The following is a 20,999-nucleotide window of genomic DNA, read 5'->3' as shown; positions in this document are numbered from 1 at the left end:
GCTCCAAATATAAAGATTAATAATCAAAAGTTTATTTTTCAGCCAAATAGAGGTCACAACATGTTATATTGCAGATCAAGGTGTCTGAATTAATAGTGGATTTGGCGCTTACATAACACGTAGGAGACATATTTGCAGACCTGCAAAGTGATTGTGAAGAACACATACAGAAATACACTGTCTCAACATGTGTCTGTATGAATGACTCAGCAAATTTTTTGAAAGTGTCAGACACGTAAAGATATTTAACATTCACATTTCAGTCTTCTTTATTTGGTTCCTGCAGACAGACACAGCTACAGATGCCTCACGTGCCTCAAACAGTTGAGCAGCAGATGGAGGGCAACAGCAAGGTGAAATATCTGAAGTAAAACTACACTTAGTGGGTATGATTTTTTTTTTAAGGAAAAATAAAAATGAGAGTTTGCTGAAGATATCTGATTTTCTTTCATTCATCCAACCCCAACACTGACATTCAACATGGATACTATTTTAGCGTAAAAAAACTTTTTTCTTTTAAACAATTACAGCTAAAATGTACTAAACTACAAAAATAAGCCTTTACACATGCTTTGCATCACTGTCATTAGAGGAGCAACACTAAAGAACACCTGGGAAACTAATGGTGTTCGATAAATCACAGGATTTGACAACCCGAGAATGTGAAAGTCTTGGAAAAAAACTACAAGAACTGTAGGAACCTAATAACAGCTTCTGTAAAATATTCCATCAAAATGTTTGTTTTTTGAAAGTGTTAAGTCTGATTTTACTTTTAGTCTTTTGATGATGTTATGATGTCAAGCACAGCAACTGGGGACCAAAGGTGTTGTGCGTTAGATTGCTACCCAGTCCACATTGCACCAGACCCCTACAGCCCATCCTGCAGGTGGGTCCAGAGACGTGGGCTCTCTCTTAGAGACAGGGTCATTTGAGACTGACTGCTTCTCCAAAACAAAACCAACCAATTGAGGTGGTCTGGATATGTAACTAGAATGGACACCTCCTAGGTGAGGTGTTTTGGGTATGCCCAACTTAAGGAGACCCTAGAGCAGACCTAAGACACAGTGAAGACATTACTTCTACTGATGCTTAGACTGCTGCCCTCTGACTCAGGCCTGGATGAATGGATGTTAAGAACGTTTAAGAGGTTCATTGTAAGCATTATAATACAAATAAGGCACTTTGTGAGTGGAGTTGATGGAACTGAGTCATGCAGACTCCCTGACTCACACATATGTCCCAAAACCACATTATGCTCTTTACAGTTGAGAAAGACCAAAGTGAAATTTCCATTTGCTGTATTTTGTAAATGATCTTTTTGTTTGTTTTTTTATAGGTATGCAACGTCATTTTAGTTACTAAAAAAAATTAACTGAATAAAAATGAAAACTAGGTAGTCACAATGAATGTTTTTGATATCTGTTTAATTTTTAGTTTAGTCTTAATTAACTATAATGAAGTTTACTAACAATCAGAAATGAAGCACAACTAGTGATCATTTGTTTTCATAGTAGTACTCTGTTAAATGTTCCACACTTAACAACTTTTTGCATGCAGCCTCATCCTAATACTGCTTTCAGACTGGAATTGTAAAAGAATTAGATAAAAGAAATCATGGCAAACCACCAAGACAACCGAGTCTTTCTGAGTGGAGTCCAGTTATATATGTTTGCACACTGTTAGTGAATGAGCAGAGTGCAATACAACATCTTAATGTTGCTGTAGACCTTTCTTGCTGCTTTGGGGCACATATCCAAATGCTTTTCAGTTAAAAACAGGGAAGTTTTAAAGTGTTGTCCATGCTGGTTTTGCACCATTTTTTCAAAAGCAATTTAGTTAATTGTGACTTACAATCTATTTGTTTCTTATATATCTTTTAAAGCATTATTCTATAGTGGATCTTGTTTGTGAATGTAGACACGTGAATGATAATAGATTGGGGAGAACTAAATCATATTCAGCTTTGGTGCCTCACTCAGCCAGAGGCGACCCTGATCTGTAAACCCCCAGTATGTCTGCCAGAGGGCGTGTTACATCACCTGAAAGCCTACAAAAATGGACGTGGAACTCAAGACCAGTTTGGTAACATGTTATTAACCTAACTAGGCTGCCTGAGAAGGATCTAGATCAAAGAACAGGACTCGGACAAACGGTGAAGGTTCAACTACATCTACGTGATCTAAAACTCACAAAAACCAAAAACCACACGCAGATGGTTTTTGGGGGTCCAGGGTGGAAACAGGGGAAACTCAGGGAGACTACTGAAGCTCTGAATGCTGTGTGTGTACACCGTATGTGTGTGTTGTTGGAGGGAGGTGTGTAGGGGGGTTAAACACAGCTATATTCTGTAGATAACAGGATTAGCTGGGAAGCGGATAATAAGTTAGCATTTCCTCCCTGCGGCACTCTCTCCTCTCTCCTCTCTCTAATCCTGCAGCTTTGATGTCCCTGCTCCCATCAGGTATCTGGGCTGCTCTGGCCCCAGGGCCCTGGGGGCCTCCAAATGCTCAGACACTGTGTGTTGTATTTGTGCATGTTTGTGTGTGTGTGTGTGTGTGCATGTGGGTGTGGATGTCTGCCTGTCTATGTGTGTGTGTATTCAGTGTCCTCATTAGTTCTGCCTGTTTACTAAAGTTGGCTTCTTGGGATGAAATCTGCTGCACGGCCGCTCTGCCAGAGATCTGCTCACTATTTACAGCTCGCTCTCCCTGCCAGGATCTGACCCGACAGAAAGCTGATGAGGCATTTTGTTCTGGGCATGCAACATCTAAACAACAACAATAAGCCAACAAACAATGATTTCAACACCAAAGCAAGGCAGAAATTTAGAGCTTTACAAGAAAATAATAAGATGGGATTTTCCTTTTTTTTTTTCTTCAAGATTTCAGGCTCCAGTTACATTATTCCATGATGTGCGGCTGGGAATCATTGAACTGCGATCACTTTTCAAATCACGTTGTTTATCGTTGTTTGAACTAAACTGACCTGTTTTTTTCCGTATTTATGGACATGAATCTCTGTGACATGAGTCAGAAAAATGACTTCACTGAAAGATTGTGAATGTTGTTCACATTGTTGTGACAAGCACCCCATTGTCATGTGTGGAAAAGATAAAAGTAAAAAGACTTGATACCAATGATTGTTTATAAAATACGGAAAAAGCCACCCATTGGTTTGTAATGTTTATTACATTGTGGCTCAAGAGTTGGGAGTTCGCCTTGTAATCTGAAGGTTGCCGGTTTGAGCCCCGGCTTGGACAGTCTCGGTCGTTGTGTCCTTGGGCAAGACACTTCACCCGTTGCCTACTGGTGGTGGTCAGAGGGCCCGGTGGCGCCAGTGTCCGGCAGCCTCGCCTCTGTCAGTGCGCCCCAGGGTGGCTGTGGCTACAATGTAGCTTGCCATCACCAGTGTGAGAATGGGTGGATGACTGGTTGTGTAAAGTGCTTTGGGGTCCTTAGGGACTAGTAAAAGCACTATACAAATACAGGCCATTTTATCAGAATTAAGCCTGCCACGATCACGGTATTTTGGACACAAACAGGACCATAATAGTCCTGTAAGTCTCAAAGCAGCCACGTTCATAATATTGCTAGCCTGTAAACATGCTCATTTCTGCTGTAAAATTGTGAATTGTAACATGGGAGCTTGTGGCCACTGATTTGGTTTAAAGCAAGCCAAATGGCCACTTGAGGAACTGCAATTTTTAATATTTCTGCAGTGACTTGTTTGACTTGGGTGTGCATACAAAGGCATTTCAGTGGCATCAGTTTCACTTTTCATCTGGCAGTAGATTAAAAGCTTTCGTCTATTATTTTTTGTATTGACATATAAGTAAGGTAAGAAGTAAGAAACTTAAGATAGTCATACAGAAGCGACTAGTTGATCACTACTTAGCCAGGCCCTATAATGCCACCCTGCTTTATTAGATTTTTTGCTCTAAATGGGACCGCCATTGAGTGATGTGCTGATGTTTGCTGATATCATGGATTAAGTGAGCAGTGGTTTGAATTCTGCATTTGTGTGGCCTGTGAACTACAACCTAAACTGTAGTAGAAACTATTTAGCATTTAGCAGCACTTTTGTTAGTTAGCTTTGTGCACGCATACAATTCTAGGCTCCATAGTGCAGTAGTTTATGCATTCACCAAAGAAGCAAATGATCATGTTCAGTCCTGGGAGGAGACACACATTCCTTGTGGGCTGCATCAGGAAGAATATCCAGTGCACAAATCTGTAAAATCGAACCTTCAAATACCCACTGTGATGACCCCTCATAAGTAAGGGAGTAGCTGAAAGCACTATACACTGAAAAAAATATTTATGCCCAAAATACTGTCTAAATTCTCTCATGTAATTTTGTTACATAAGTACAATTTAAAACATTACATTTGAAGAAACCTGGTCAAATAAACTTCACTTGATTTTTATGCATTCACTTTATGTTTATTTTTCCTTAAAGTTTATTTGAATAAATAAACTCATGTCATGTTTGTGAGGGTCAATCATTTATTTGAGTGTAAAATATTAGCAGATAAAAAAAACTCTGATGTGATTTTTCTTCTCGAGTTGTAAAACTTTGTCCGAGGCTCTGTTAGGGTTTTACCATTGAATTAACTTTCTAACAAATACATTTTTTCCTTATTCAGTTTCCAGACTTAATGATAAGTTAATGATAACCGGCCCATGGAGCTAGGTTCTTATTAATTGGACAGATTATATTGGTATTAACCATATTATTCAGTTTTCTTCTTAGCTAAGATCACCGATGTCGAAGCAATCCTTTGAAGCCAAACACACTCTGCACCATTTTGGGGATAAAACATCCCTTCCTAATTACACATCCCTGTATTATTTCCATGACATAATAATTAATCAGAAAAAAGCCCTCCTGTTTGGCTATAAAGGATAATGCTGAAGGCAGATTATCTTGGACCTTTATCTTATCACCATATGGAAGTTATATGATCTCTATAGCGTTGTCAAAGTGTTTACCAAGAACAGCACGCTTCAGTGTGTGTGGTTGTATGTGTGTGTGTGTGTGTTCTGTGGGAAGAGAGAAATTGAGTCTAGGAGTGTGTGAGTCTAATTAAAACGATGAAAATAATTACTGATACAGGCTGACAGACAGCCTCGCCCTCAGACATCCTCAGTAATTAGTTAATTAACCAAACGCAAATTAGCAGCAAGAATTAGTCAGCCAGGCTTAACGGAGAAGATGGTGAACCCTCCTCTCGCTTTCTGCTTTGCTACTCTTTGCTCCGCCTTTGCTATCGGAGTGTGTTTGTGTGGCGTTTGTGTGTGTGTGTGTGCGTGCCTGCCATGCTACACTGTTTTTAAAAAGTTAGAAATAGGGCACATCTGCTTTATTACACTTTATCGCTACTTTGCATGACACAGTCTCTACATAGCATGTAATATTTTTTCTGCCTAAGTCAATTCATTCAAATTAAAAAGTGATTTCAGGATAATGAGAGAGTAATTTTCTCAGTTTTTGCCTTGAAAAACTGGGATACACAGAGTGAACATTTGCATCCGTTCCCCTTCAAATCCCCTAAACATCCATGATAATAAAAATGCTAATTTAGGAATAATATTGCAATTTTCTTTTAAGAAATTAAAACGTAACTTTAGACAAAGTCAGAAATTACTGAGAAAGCATTCCCTCCGCTGGACATGACAGATATTTTAAAACATGTACACTTCCTCATCATTCCGGCTCACATGATCCAAACAGGCCACTGTACTGCAGTTACCCCGAGGCCCTGCAGGTCAGAAGTACAACCCCTCAGATCTACCACACTGAAGTCAAAATGATTACGTGAGCAGGGATGAATATTCGCCCACTGTTGGCTCCAGCGGGCGAGTTGATGCTCGCTGCTGGAAGTGACTGGTATTCCTCTTGTTAACACTCACTTTGACTTGCCCGTGGCTCATTTTAAGGAGGAACTCAGAGAAAACAAAGCTCCGACTGCACAGTGAGCTCCAATCCTGACTTAGTATTGAATGTATATACAATCTGAATAAATAATCCTTGTGATTTTCAGTTTGTCTCATCAAAACATCCCAAAAGTTAAAATCCCAGACTGAATTGATTCTAATGTCTAGCAAACTTTTGCAACTGTAAAAATATTTAAGTAAGAGCGCTTCTTTTTTTCCAGAGCAGAGTAATATGTCATTCTGACATGAAATGCTACTTACCTGATGGTTTGACACCACCTGGCCCTTAGGGGTGCAACGATACTCGTATCGATATTGAACCGTTCGATACAGTGCTTTCGGTTCGGTACGCATATGTATCGAACAATACAACATTTTTAATTTATTTTATCAACTTTCCTTCTGACGGTGCTGTCTGTGTTGAGCGCTCAGTGGATCTGCGCTCGACAGTGCAGCCTAGGCGGAGTAGTCGAACACAGATTCACTGAGCGCAGGGCAAGCTAGCTAGACAGAAGTTAAGCTTGTTGCAACATGGCAAATTGAACCTCCCCCACCCTCATTCAGATCTGGCGTTTGGAACTATTTTGGTCTTCATGTGACGTATGACCCTGAAGGTAAGCGTGTCATGGACTAAAGTAAAACAGTATGTCAGATGTGCCAGGCAATGCTCAATTACATGAGTGGGAACTAGTGTGTTAGCGCAGTTAGCTCGTTAATGTGTTGACGCTGTCCAGCCCCACACACGGGGCAATCCGCGGTAGCTCTTTAACTGAGATTTGCCGTGTTGTGGCGTTAACCTCATTTCAGATTAAGGCTGACAGCACTAGTGGGAACACAACGAATATGACTGTACATTTACCCGATAGCATCCTAGTGCAAAGACAAGTGGAAGCAGACAAAAACAACAAGCACGCATACAAACTTTACCCGAGTCATTTAGACAGCCGTTAGCACATGATTCTCCTTATGGGGACCTGATATGTTTACTATGCTGCTGAGAATATAGCCCAGAAGAAGCGTATAGTATAGCTTTTATTTTGGAAAGAGCCATTTCTCTGTAATAAACTCTCTTTTCCAAAGATGAGTGATTCCTCAATCAGATACAGGGCTCGCAAAATCGCTAGCCCGACGTCCCGGGGCTAGCGATTTTTCCAGTCGGGCTGCCCTGCTCTGCTCGTCGGCCTATCATAGGAAGGAAAAATATATGTCAATGCTTTTGCATTCTTTCGGAAATGTAGCTGGGTAATTATGTCATTGGCATCGATGAGCCACTGTCAATATGTGACATATTGAAATCGCGTTTGAATTTGCGCTTGTTTTTTGCTTTCACTTTGCAAGCGCGAACTGTGTATAGAGAGCGACAGCACTGATTGGTGAGTGATGATAATTTGCGCACCAATTCCTCTGACATCGTCTTATCAATCGTTAGCTTACTATGCAAACATGACAAGTGAAATCTCCCGCAGCTTAAACATGTGAGAGGTTGATCGCGCAGAGAATCGCTGAGCGTTATGTGAATGCGTGTGTAAAAGTAGCAGGATATATATTTTAGTTCTGCTGAGCCAAATAAGACAGGTCAGGGTGAAGACGTGACAGCCAAAGAAAAGCTTACCACAAAACGGAAAAGTTATGACAAATCAGACTATAAGGCAAAAAGAAAGTGCAGCTTTATGGTTTCATGGACAAAAGAATTTCTGTGGCTGCAATATGACGAGCTAAATAACCAGGGCTGCACATAAGTGGTCCGCAGGTGCGCATTCGCTGTCAAAATAAAAAACGTGCACAAGATATGAAGTTGCAACGCGTGTTTGCGTACATAAGATTTTCAGGAGGAGGACAGACATTTGTTTAGAACTCTTAAAGATGTCGAAGAAGCTCCTTTAAGCAATTACTTTGGTGTTCCTCCACCTCCAAAGAAATGTCAGGAGTCCGAACCACAAAAGAAGCGGGTATTCTCGGAAAAGTGGTTGCAGGAGGTGAGCTGGCTTCAAACAAATGATGAACGCACAGAGAGGTGGTGCAGAATGTGCCGTGAAAATTTAATAAATGACAAATTAATAAAAAGGCATGAAAATTTTTGTGTATCGAAAAAATATCGAACCGTGACACCAAAGTATCGAACCGAACCGAACCGTGAATTTTGTGTATCGTTGCACCCCTACTGGCCCTCTGTGTGGCTTCAAACTACACACATTTCAAGCCCTTGGCATTGTTCACACTTCACTGTCCTTTAAAAACACAGCAAACAAATCAGACTTAACCAAATGGAAACTATTTCTGGAAACTGTTTTACTGTCTTTTCTGTAAATGCTTTTTATTTTTTGTTCGATTGTGATGTATTCCTCTCCTTTGTAACTGGTGCTTTTGCTATGGTTTGCTGTCCTCTGCTTTCATTTAAATTTGAACAATTATTATTGGACAAAAATTGGTCCCTTTTCTAGACCACTACTTTTTGTCCCGTTGATAGAAACCTCTAGAAATGAGCCATTGTGTTACAGAGTTTTCTCAGTTTCCCTTTGGGTTTAAATATACTCTGTTGGTTTTTTGATGTTTGAGTCCTTTTCTTGTTTCATTTAAATACTTTAGTTCTTGCTGTTAAGTCTTTGTAACAGTGTTAGATGTTTCCTAGTTTTGTTACTTCCTGTTTTATTTTGCTAGTCTCTTGTTTTGTGTGCGTTGCGTTTAGTTTTGCTGAACTCTGTCTCGGTTTGATTCTGTTCACCTGTGTCTTGTTTTCCCAAGCTGCGCTCTCTCCCCGAATTACTTCATCTGTGTACTTAAGCCCTCACTTTGGTTTGGGTTACTGCTGTTGTTGTGTCCCATTGTTTGTTCTGTGTCCGTAAGCATGTGTGTTTTGGCTGCACCTTTCTTTGGACTTTTGTTTTTCCCTGTTGTTGGATTACATCTTAACCAAATAAAGGTTAGTTTTTGATTTTGCCACTCTGTCTTAAAGTCTATATTTGGACCCCCTTTCCACATCCTCATCCTTTATACATGACACACTGGTGAGTGATGACTATACATGACAATAAGTTTTATTTAATCATTTTTAAGTATTTTTATTTAAATAATTTTGGGGTTTTCTTTACCTTTAAAAAACTGATTAGAAGCTGCCTACAAATGTTGTCTTGGTCGGGAATAATTGAATTAATTCTCTAATGCTCACAAGCATGCCAAATCTGTATGAATTCTCAGGTGAAGTCAGGTGATCCATAGAAATTTACTTTTGCAGTTTACGTAGTTACAGAATTTTACACTTATTTAAAAAAAAGAAAAGGACAAAAGTCCTAAAGAGCAATTTCAGGGCAACATGGTGGATTTGAGCATTAAAACTATTTTTCATTTTAACAAGACCACATTAAATGAACTTATTTAAATAAGTGGTCTTATTTAAATGAAGGTGCACTTCATTTAAATAAGTAAAAAATAAATTGATTTTAAAGATTTGTGCACTGGAATGGCTGGGTCTTAACATTAAAATAAACAGCTGTTGTGGATGACTGATGTTTAAAATTCTCAAAAGATATTTGGATCCCCCTGCAGTTTTTTATTAAACAGACGTTCTTTAATATTGTAGTAGTCAGTAGCTAGTTTCAGAAAGACAAAACATACAAGCATTACAAACATCTATACACAGATAAATACATTCATGTGCAAATGCATTGATGTGCAGATGGAGTAGAAAATGGTTTTGTCATTGGGCATATGAATGTAAACATGGAAAATGTATGTGTATCATTGTGTCTGTGTGTACATGCATGCTTGTAGCTTTAGGGTAAAGACTCAGTGCACATTCAGGTCAGAGCTGTCAATCAACTGCCAAACTGTTGTGTTCACTGACTTATAAAAAGAACATAAGGCAGTTTTAGTGAGTAGCAAGTAGAAATGTTTCTGACCATTAAATGCTTTTTTAGCAGTTAGTGTTTCTTAACGTACAATATGTTACTGTATAGGTCTCATTCATAAACGGAAGCATGTGGTAGAGGTGGGAGCTACCACATGCCTGCCTGGATTCACTATCTCTCCCAAGGACACTCCAGCAGGTAGAGAGGGTGGGCAAACCACCAACCTGGCAGTTAGCGCCAATCCATTCTACCACCTGGGCCACAGCGGCCCAGAATTTTCATCACTTCCTATGAGGCAGAGCACCAGAACTTGGTTAAGTTACAACATAAGTTAGGCTATATTAGAAAATATCACCATATGAGTAAAAATAGACCACCTTACAATATAAACACATGTTTATGGGATACATGGAGTGAACATCGCTCAGTTTTCTTGATCATGGAATGGTGACTCACACCTTTCCATCAAGGATGTTTTTTGGCAGGGAGGATAGTGTCTTCAACAAAAGTAAAACATATAGATTTACTGTCACATTATCACAGTTCATCTCACTTGTACCTGAAGGCACACTTCAAAAACAGTAAAGTCATGTGTGTTTTCTTAAGCACTGTGCTATTTTTCACTCTAGAAACCTTTAATTAAATCTAAACCCCTGCTAGCAGTCACTGTTTATTTCTGGTAACTGTAAAGGTAATCTTATCCAAACCATACAAGTAGTTTTGGGTGCATAAACTTCATCATAATTTTAGAGGTTGTTTTGTTTTTGAACACACAGTCAAATGAGCTTTGTTGTTTAGGTATGAGGATTTTTAGACTGAGAACTGATCTAAAAGCACATATCATTTACATCCAGCTTGTTTCTATTGTTTATGTCATCTTCGCCTGTCTCCCATCTTTTCTCCGTTGCACTCAGCTGTGTCTCACTTAGACTACAATTGCTTTAAAACAGTCTGTAAACAGCACAGTTTCTCTGGTGGGAACGTCGCCTGTGTTTCCATTCACTAAGCAGCCAGCAGCCAAAGAGCTGGCGCGGTGGGATTCAAACTGTTTCTCCAGGGACTCACACTGGAAGCTCATCGACACAAAACCCAACACCAAAAATTTAAAGTAATCATTTTTGACAGTCGCTAAAAATATGAAAAACAACCTCAGGGGGTTATGCGTGTCAATATTTTTTCGAAACAGGATAAAAATTATCTTGTTTTCCTTTGTTTTAAAAATGTCATTTTCTTAAGTTTTGGACAAAAGTGGTGGCATAATATGAATGAGAAATTATGGTCATGTACATTGTGCAGCAAACAAACAGTGGTGAAATTGCTAGCAATCAGGTTAGGACCTTGAATTGGTATGTGAAGTAAACAAGAGGTTATTTATGTATTCATACCCACAAGAGACTGTGGTATACTGATAAAGCTTACATTTTGGCCAAGCAACAAGGAAATATGTGTTTGGATTTATGTTTTTTGCTTCCATGGAAGCCCCCAACACTTCAACTAAACATTGACTGTCAATCTGCAGCACTCCCAGTGAGACAAATATCAGAGAACATTCCTTTTACTTCATTTGGGATTGACAGTTGAAATGGGAAAGATTCCTTTGTGTATGGCTTTCAGCTGTTTGTGTCAAAAAGGCCTTTTTGTATTTATGTTGATACTTTTATTCTTGGACTAGGGTGACTTTGAATGGTTTACAGTTGAAAATAACCCTTATTTGTGGTCTTGTTTCATTGTCTATCTGAAAAGAGCTGTTTTCCTTTAACACCATCTTCCCTTTTGGCTAATTTTCATCTGATTGGCTACATAGGGTTTTAACAGCAGGTCAGTGGGGCATCTGGGTTCACAGCCAATTGTGCGCTTGAGATGACCATAAATGACATAAAAAAAAGTAAAAGTAAAAAAAATTACATATATATATATAAAAATTACATATATATATATATATATATATATATATATAAACAGTGATTACTTGCACATGTGTTGACCACATATGTAGGGTGCTGTTGACTTCAGGAGGGATGTAGTCAGGTGGTTATAGGTATACTTGGAGGATTTCCTCTAGCTCACTCACATGCCTTATGTAGAGGAATAAGATTCTGGAGACAAGGGGGGGGGGGGGTGACTTGTCCATCACTAGTGACAAGGTGAGTGAGTTAGTTAAACAACGCCTTGGTTGCAGTATCCTACGGTGGATGAGATTTTCCTGAGTTTCTGAAGACCCTGGATGTTGAAGGGGTGTCTTGGTTGGCACAGCTCTGTCTCTGTTACATTGCTTTGAGATCTGGACCAGCGTCTGTGTACTGGCAGACATGGGTGGTGGTTCCCATCTTTAAGACGGGGAATCGGAGAACCTCCAGTTGAGAAACGAGTAAGATTTTTATCACTGGACCAGCACTATATCTTCTGGAGGATATTGAAGTGTGTGTGGGTGTTTGCCCAATCACTCTACATGTGTTTTGTGGACTTTGAGAAGACGTTTAGTGCATCCCTTGGGGTATTCTGTGTGAGGTGCTTAGAAAGTATGGGTACTCTGGCCCATTGCTCAGACGACCCTGTATAGCCGCAACATTGTACAGAGACATCTGCATTGCTGGTAATAAGTCAGATCCTGGCCTTAGAATCTTATTATTCTTTGCTTTACATCAGGGGTGCCCAACTCCAGGCCTCAACGGCCAGTGTCCTGCAGATTTTAGATGTCACCCTGGGTCAACACACCTGAATCAAATGAATAGTTCATTACCAGGCCTCTGGAGAACTTCAAGACATGTTGAGAAGGTAATTTAACCATTTAAAGCAGCTGTGTTGCATCAAGGACACATCTAAAACCTGCAGGACACCGGCCTTTGAGGCCTGGAATTGGACACCCCTGCTTTACATGCATTTACTGTATGTAAATATAAACCATGCTGCTTGCTGCTTTGGCTCAAACAATGCAAGACGCATAAATCAGGAGTCATAGACGCATAAAATTGTTCATATGAGGAATAAACCAGAGCATAACACTAAATCTGACTTAATTATTATCTTTAATTATGAAGAATTTTGTGAACCATCCATATACAGTTTGGTTTTCACGCACATATGTATAACCAAATTATATGCAGTTTGTTTATTTGTGTTCATTGAGCATGTAAGCGATAAACAGAACTTCATTTTGGAAAGAAAAGAAAAAAGAAACTCTATGCAAAATAAAGAAGAATACACTTAAATATTGCGTCACCTATTCTGATTTAGTTACATATTGAAAATGAGAATATTACATATGTAGTCTGACAGTCATTTTGTGGTTGTTGATGCAAATTGTATATCCATCCATCCATTCGCTTCCGCTTATCCTTTTCAGGGTCGCGGGGGGTGCTGGAGCCTATCCCAGCTGTCATAGGGCGAGAGGCGGGGTACACCCTGGATAGGTCGCCAGTCTGCCGCAGGGCCAAATTGTATATATAACTTGGAAATGATTTTGTTAATATGGCATGACTCCAATCATATACAGTTCCCTTGTATGAGGGAACTTTCAAACAACTTAGATCATGAGCTGGATGCATAAAGTTCTGTGTAGATTTATGGCTTACACTCTGTGTAGGCACAAAGGCAGAAAAGTAGCGATATATTCTTTAAGTCTGATTTGTAAGACCTAAAATACAATTATACGTGTGCAAGAACCTGATATCCACTTTAATCCTTAGCTGTGAATTGACATAGAGTGTCCATTATTTGTGCATAAAAACACTGCTTGCACCACAAATTCTCATACATGGAAATGAAAAAAACAGCGATGAAGAAGTGATGAATCTCACCAGGTGCAAAACTCATTGCCTGAGTCACTCATTGGCAAAGCGGAGAAAAGAAATTGTTTACATTTTTGAACTTCTTGTGGAATAACAAACAGAACAGGATCTGCTGAACGAAACAAGTAGTAGAGAGTATCAGCTCTCTGAGTTCAGGAAATGCCACTGATAATATTAATAATTACAGCATAAATAATAATGAAAATAATATTTTAGCACACAGTGAAATTAAAAAAATTAAAAAAAAACAATACAAAAACTGAAGGGACATGAAAACATTTCATAGGTTTTCATGTATTGACAAAAACATAATGATGACAAATTCAAGCTCTGTGAACTTGGCTGTCTTGTTTTTTGATTTCTGTGTCATCTTCATTTCACTGACTCGGCTCTAAAAAAAACGTGTACATGTAATCTGAAGTATGTGTGAGGTATGCACTGCATATTGTTCCTTTATAAATAAATAATGTGCAGGAAAGGTTTTTGTGCAACCACATCATTTATACATCTGGCCCCAGGTAGTGAAAGGAATACTTATTTTGTGTTTCATATTTGCATTGTCATTCTTTCTGAGCCTGAGGGTAAAGCTGATTCTAGAAACTCAGGGTTCAAGATGTCCGAGATTTGTATCTGTGAAGTTCTTTTTGTACTGGAAACTCAAATCCTCAGCAAATACTGAAAAGAAAACCAGATATACATGATAATGCGACACTGTGACCTCATGCTGCACCCAGGGGCTGGCTGCTTGCTAACTTGCGTCTCTTTGTTTCCATTGGCTCGGCAGCCATCGACTTTGCCCTAATGTCAGAGGTATGACATGACCTGCAGGCATCTGTTCTCCTTCCCTGGAAGCGTCGGACAAACACACGTCATAAACATCGCACACACTTTTAAGACACACACACCCCACACCCCTGTCTTGTGGTATTTCTCGGGTATCCACGGCCAGTGTCCTGTGGTGTGTCTCCTGCAGAGTAGTGTATGTTTTGTTTATGGTCAGTGACATGCACAAGCACTGTGGGGCCTAACTGAATGTGAGCACTGTCAGAAGAGATTAGCGGCATGTGTGTTTGTGTGTATGTGTTGGCTAGTTGACTGGTGGGGAGACACCAGTACAGATGGGGGCTTCAGATGTGATGAGCGTCATTGCTGGGCCTTCTCCTGTCCTCTTGGTTCAGCATCAAGAAAAACCCTGCTGCTGCCATCTAAACTAACACAAACAGCCCATCGACCACACCAGTGTCCCCTTTGTCTCCTTGTCCCTGTGTCATACACTCTACCTCAGATACACACTGAGTTCAGTTGATACGGGTCTTAAAAAGCTCACGTTGTCTTTTGGGGACCAAAACAGCTGATAGATCTTACCCTGAGTGGATCTTTTTCACTAAATCAAATTTCAACTGCAATTTAAGTTTCCAAGAATCTGTGTTGTGTTTGTTTGCTGGGAGAGAACACTGATTATCACAGCTAGCTTAAGACATTATTTTCATACAAAAAAATGAAGATAAATATGAGGAATAAAAGCAGATATGCTGCTGTTTTCTACCAAATTCCTGTAAAAATTATTTACCTTTTAGAAGAAGTTTGGTAATTTTATTTATTCAATTTTCACCCAAGTTTAATTGAATTCAAAGTAGGAATAATTTTGTCCTCCCCTGAAAATAATCCCTATCCATTTATATTCATTATCACATTAAACCCAACATATGGTGGGTGTTCTACATTAAATATGCATCCAAACAAACTGAATTATATACGTCTCATCAGAGATTAAATGTCAGAGAACTGATTATGTCCTCCCTTAACTCACAAACTTGGCTGTACACACACACACACACACACTGGTAAAAGTGTTGTGATGGTGGGCTCGACGCTATAGGGGTTGATGGTTAGTTCATGGCCTTGCTCACTCGATCAGACTAGGCATTTTGTCCAGACACTGAACAGAGCCCTCAATTGCCCTTAGGCCAGATCTCTCTCTGACTGTCTCACACACTTTGTGAGCCAAAGAAGAATTCTTATTATGTTTGTACCTAATAAAGAAAAATACTTTTTTTCCATCCTTATCATATCCTCCTCTATTAGAGAGCATCACCCTCCTTTTTTGAATCGTTTTCTACATTTTGATATATATTTTTTTAAGTTGATCATAATCTAAATTTCACTCTAAATATACATAATAAATGCAGGTGAATGAAACACATGTTTGATGACCAGATGTGACTACAGCTTAAAAGCAAATTTACCTAAAGGAGACTGTATATGAAAGATGGATGCGTCCACAGTGACATCTCTCATTGGTGTCTGCATTCTCTGCTTTTTCAAGCCTGTCCGTAATGAATAAAAGTTTCTGTAGTCTGTCAGATATATCACGTGTTGGTGTACAAGTTATCTTTTGCACACAATGCATTCTAATTTATTTCAGATTTCCACAAGAAGCTTGTCAAAAGCGGGATACCATGGCTGATTGGATTTGGATCTGGAGTCTAAGATGGATATTTATAGATCATTGTGGGAAAAATGCATTTCCAGGCTCTTCCATGGTTGAGAGATGAAGTGGGCTAGCCTTTTGGACCTCAGACCATCTCCACTGTGATACTCGGGAATATACCATGATGTTCTAAAAGGTGAGACATCTAAAGTAAATTACTGTAATTTGTTGAAAAAAATCAGTTGTTTCTCGGGTCTAGAGATTTTTCATTACAGAGCAGATTAAATCAGTGTTCTTGGAAAACCCCAGGAAAAAAATTAAATTGAGAGGCAGGGGTCCTCCTGAGGTTTAGTATTGTAGCTGTTTTGCCAGGTTGAAGTTCCTGTCTATAAACAGAGATTAGCACACCAGATAAAATGATGGAAACATAGGGTGGATATAGAAATAAGCATTTTGAACTTGGGAAACAAGTCTGGTAACGTAAACCCCAATGAAGAGGTGGATTTCATATCTCCAAATGGGTTTAACATGAGAGAAATATGGTGATAAAGCTTATAGTGTTTTGGATGTTTGGGTACAATATTTTTTTTTGTTTCCACACGATTTAACCTATTTTTTTGGTGCCAGAACTAAAGTACTAAGTTATCTGCTAATATCCTGAAACTGTACGGGTGCAGCACACAGACACAAATACATGTTAACTGTTGCCGAGTAGCAGACTAACAATAGAAGAGTCACCAAAATTGGAGCATGAACTTCTTCGTAATATTTGTCAGATAATGAGCCAAAAGGCAGCAACAGCACAAACAGTTCCAGCTCAGTAATTCAGAGGTAAGGTCACACAGCTATCAGCTACATCTCCTTGTGTCAGGACAGCTGTCAATCAAAATGGCTGCAGCCCTAGCTTTAAGCCTAGCAGAATCCAAATTCACGAGTTTAAAACAGAAAGACAGAAATCCCCAAATCATGCGAGTGTCATGAAGATGGTCACTCCACAAGGTCCAAAGCTTTTTAAAAATATGAAAACAACCTGGAAGCTTTTTGCTCTGATTTATATGCAAATTCTATCTAAATTTCAACAAAAATGGTAGCATAAAAAAAACTATAGTCAGGTTTGATCAGGGTCTGGATCAAATAGTAAGATGAGAGGGGAAGTAGATTGATAAAGAAATTGATAACATAAAACAATTCATGTGTATAAGCTTACAAGGAGGAGGTCCAGCAGGTGATGTCATGTATCTGACATGTCACAACTTTCATGTTGGAACCACTTTTCAACCAAGACTAAAGTCAAGGAAAGACAATCAGCTAACATTGAAATATTTGCTAAACTCACTGCTCACAGTATTACAGAGTACAAACTGAGTTTCACAGTTTTAATTGCTGTCTGAATGTATGAATGTTATATTCATTCAGTGCATACCATCAAGTTTTACATTGGAAGAATTCAGAACAACCCCCACATGTCCTCAGATTGGCAGTTCAGCAGTTAAGAAGACAGATGAACTGAGAGGTTTCGAAGTATTAATTTCCTTCCTCTTCACTGAAATACGTATCTGTGATCAATATCTTGTCTCATGTCTTTTCTCCTATTTTCTCCTTTTGAAAGTGAGGTCCTGCCCCCTGTTGAAATTTCTGTAAGTGGTATGACCCCAGCATACCTCCAACAGCTAATAACTAATAACTGGCTACCAGGGGACTGTGTGTCTTTCGGTGGGGGAGGGTAAATGGGGAGGTAATAATGCACACACAAGCTCAAGTTATGTCGAGGTGATGTACATCTACTGCAGTAATCCTCAACTCTGACAGATCCACTGTGATGCCTTTGATTTTTCTAAACTGCATATTCTTTCCATATTCCTGTAATGCCTTAATTGTTTTAGATTAAGACACCTCCATCTACCATTAGTAGATTTTACAGGCATTTTTTCCAGTTAAAAACATCAACAACTTCAACTTCAATGAATATGATGTTATCGTAGCCTGTGGTAAGATGACTGATATCCTTCAACTATCCTCTACATTCAGTATGTAGCCCTCTGAAATTTGTCAAACTGTTTTATTTTATTCAATTCAAGTATTTGTTTTTGAGGGAAATGAAAAAACCTTATAGTACAATTACACAACAGAAACGGACCCAGAGTACTTTAGAGGCAGGTACATTTCCAAAAAAAAAGGAATTTTAAAATACATGAAAAGCTGTGTTTTACTGTGTTAACTAATTATTGTGGAAGGTAAAAATCACAGTGATTTAGTGATCATTAAAATGTGTTCAGAATTTGCAAATTGATGATGATTCACCTCATAAATCATGACACACTGCTAGGGATGGGTATCGAAAACCGGTTCTTGTTGAGAACCGGTTCCCACTGTTTCAATTCCTTGGAATTGTTTGCCATTTTTGCAAACGATTCCCTTATCGATTCCAGTCGCCCCAAATGACGTCACCACGTTGCGTAGCGTCATTTACCTGGCAGGAAACATGGCGGCTCAAACGCTAAAAAGTTTGGTTATACTTTACGAGAACGGATGACAACAGGGCAACTTGCAATACTTGCAAAGTAGATATTTCATTTAAGGGAGGAAACACTATGAATATGCAAAAGCATTTGCTCACAAAACACGCGATAACCTTAAATGAATGTCATGTTTTTAATTCCGCTCCGGACTCGTGAACCTCAATCCAGCAGCAGCGGTAACGTTTGCACGTCCTCTCCTGTTAATGCGGCAGGTAAATAATCAACTAACAGTGCATATTATGTTAGTGCGATCTGCCTTATTACAAAACCTGCCATTACTGTGCATTTAGGTGATCATGATGAGAGAGACAGACAGAGTCTGGCTGGCTCAGATGCTAGCAGTTGTCGCTGCAGTCTACCGGTAGCGTCTCCATTCAGGCCAGACGAATGTCACCGCGCAGTGACTAAGTCTGTGGTAAAAGGCTTGAACCCATTTGCCACAGCAGATGCCCCCGATTTTCGGTAAGTGAATGTGTTTAATTGTAGGCAGGGACATTATTGGATATTCTTGTGTAATTGCTACAGAATAATTTATGTTATACTTTGTTATTGCTACAGAAGAATATTTATTTTATTATTTTACATTTACAATTTTTTTTTCCTGGGGACCCTGTGACACCCCATTGAAGAGCCGTAGGCTGGATCTCTTAAGATCTCACTGTTGGGTTTGTAAGGCCATGTTATTCCTAAATTTCTATCTTGTTCAAAGAGAAGATATAAAACAAAGATCTAAGCTAATTGACCTTAGTGTTCTCCTTTTTTTAAAAAAAAATTATCGATAAGAGAATCGATAAAGAATCGAATCGTTAAACAGAATCGAAAATGGAATCGGAATGATGAAAATCTTATCAATACCCATCCCTACACACTGCTGTCTTCTACATAAGCTGCCTTTATAAGTTAAAATATCCATATCATTACTGGTATTGGCAGTACTGGTCCTGTATTTACTTGGTACCGATCAACACCAAAATTTGCAGTATACTACCTATTCATTGGATAATGATATAATAATGACAATAGCTGAAACAAACAAGTGTTTGACTGGGAGAGATTATGTCTATGGCAAATAGTGATGGTAACAGGGTTGTTACATCAAGGCACCGAACACTGTTCAGTTAGGGTCAGAAAAAGGTCATTGCCCTCATGGCAAAAACAAACTAATATTAGCTGCTGAGACTGAAGATGAGTCTGTCTTATATTCTAAAATTCCAACAAATGAAGAATGCTCAGCTTTCACAGTATGGTGATTGATATCCAATCAGATGCTCCATTTGCCAAACAAATATACGCATATTAATGGTAGATTAGTTTGTAAAATGAATGCTGTAATTCTCTGCTTCATCTTATATTTTCATGACAGAAGACAAAAATAATTATCAGATTATTTTACATAGTGTTTTGCTTTAGAACCTTTAAAAGCATTACACTTTCACTGTAACTGAATTTAATGGATTGTATTTAGGTTTAGCCCCACCCCTGCCTTATTTTTATCTCAGCTCTGTTTTTGTCTTATTTACTTTTGGCAAGTTTTTCAAAATCACTGATTATAGCAGACTAGCTGTTTATCCTTTTGCTAGCATTCATGCTAAGCTAACAGTCTCATGGCTCCAGCTTTGTATTGAAGCCAGTAGCCAAATGCAAGATTAGTAAGCAAAATAAGTGCAAAATGAGACCCTTTTTGTGGACTTTTTGGACTTGCATGCTGCAGACTCATCAGTTGTCAGTCTATCAGCTAGAAATGTAACAACCATGATGAACACAGGCTATAGAAACAGTGCACATTAAATCCCATACACACCAGTTTATTTTATCTGAGCAAGACAGTTTTGCTAACAAAATGCTAGCATACACACGTTTCAGCATCTAGTTATGGTTTGGAAAGTAGGGCTATATTAAACAACAAATGTCTGTATGAAGCAACTAGTAGTGGTAAAGGTGGAAACCTGTGTCATGATCCCAGGTTTTGTACCCAGTTTTTAGTTTGACGTTGTAGTTTACAGGTTGGATATTACCATTGCATAGGTTATGTTTTCATTCTGATCTGGTTAGTTATTAAGTCTTTCCTGTTCCCCATGCCTAGTCTGTGTTTCTGTGATATCTCCCCTGTTTAGTCAGTTTTGTCTTTGTGTATACTTTGACCTGTCAAGTTCATTTGTCTTAGTCTTAGTGTTAGCTTCCTCTTTTATTTTGATAGTCTCGTTTCCTGTGTGTGTTGTGTTCAGATTTGCTTTCTTCCATTAATTGATTCTGTTCACCTGCTCCTTCTTTTTCCCAGTTGTGTCTATTTCCATGATATCCCTGATTTCTGTTTAAGTCCTCGGTTTCCCCTGTTTTTCGTCACGTCATCATCATTCCCTCCTTGTGTTAGTGTGCGCACTGTTTGCTCAGTTATGTAAGCAGTAAGTTCTAGTTTTCAGTTTAGCCAACGCTTATTGTTGTTTTGTATTTCTTTCCGGAGCTTCACCAATAAAGCTGTT

This window comes from Neolamprologus multifasciatus, chromosome 15 (assembly GCF_963576455.1).
Source record: "Neolamprologus multifasciatus chromosome 15, fNeoMul1.2, whole genome shotgun sequence".
In the NCBI taxonomy this organism is placed as follows: domain Eukaryota; kingdom Metazoa; phylum Chordata; class Actinopteri; order Cichliformes; family Cichlidae; genus Neolamprologus; species Neolamprologus multifasciatus.
Note: the sequence above shows the minus strand (reverse complement) of the source record.